The following is a 939-nucleotide window of genomic DNA, read 5'->3' on the forward strand; positions in this document are numbered from 1 at the left end:
CCAGCTGCATCTGAATCCGCCTCAGAACAAATATCTTTCTCTGGATTACAATCTGGAGAGGGGGAGGGTTTGCCATTGAACCCACAATGGAGCGATGTCTGCATGACATTGTATTGCCGCGCAAAACTCTTCTCTTTTTCTCTACATGTTCAACATGACTGTGTACAATATCTGACATGCATACAAAAAAATATAGTGAGATTATGTAAGGAGAGCATGCAGAATCTAGAGTAATGGTAACAACTAGTGGATGGATCCAAAAATAATGATAGCAGGCTGATGATTGCTTTAATTTAATAAAAAAAAGATGATGATTGCTTTACTATTTGTTTCCCACCCAAGATGAACAACATAGGCATACCTATAACACCCCGGATGTAACTTTCCCAATTTGTACTCCAACTCTTGCCGTTTCGGCGTTAAGTTAATTTATTTTCTCGGGTTCGGGTTTTTGTCTCCGTGTGTTGTTGTCATTGTCATGCATCTCATATCATGTCATCATTTGCATTGCATTTGCATACATGTTCGTCTCATGCATCCGAGCATTTTCCCCGTTGTCCGTTTTGCATTCCGGCGCTTCGTTCTCCTCCGGTGGTCATTTCTAGCTTTCTTTCGTGTGTGGGGATTAAACATTTCTGGATTGGACCGAGACTTGCCAAGCAGCCTTGGTTTACTACCGGTAGACCGCCTGTCAAGTTTCGTATCATTTGGACTTCGTTTGATACTCCAACGGTTAACCGAGGGACCGAAAAGGCCTCGTGTGTGTTGCAGCCCAACGCCCCTCCAATTTGGCCCAAAACCCACCTAAGCCTATTCCATCATCTAGAGCGTTCGATCACGATCGCGTGGCCGAAAACCGCACCTCATTTGGACTCTCCTAGCTCCTCCTATGCCTATTTAAAGACCCCTCCGTTTTTCTTCTTCTTCTCCCCCGCCCCC

Source organism: Triticum dicoccoides, chromosome 6A (genome assembly GCF_002162155.2).
Source record: "Triticum dicoccoides isolate Atlit2015 ecotype Zavitan chromosome 6A, WEW_v2.0, whole genome shotgun sequence".
NCBI classification, from domain to species: domain Eukaryota; kingdom Viridiplantae; phylum Streptophyta; class Magnoliopsida; order Poales; family Poaceae; genus Triticum; species Triticum dicoccoides.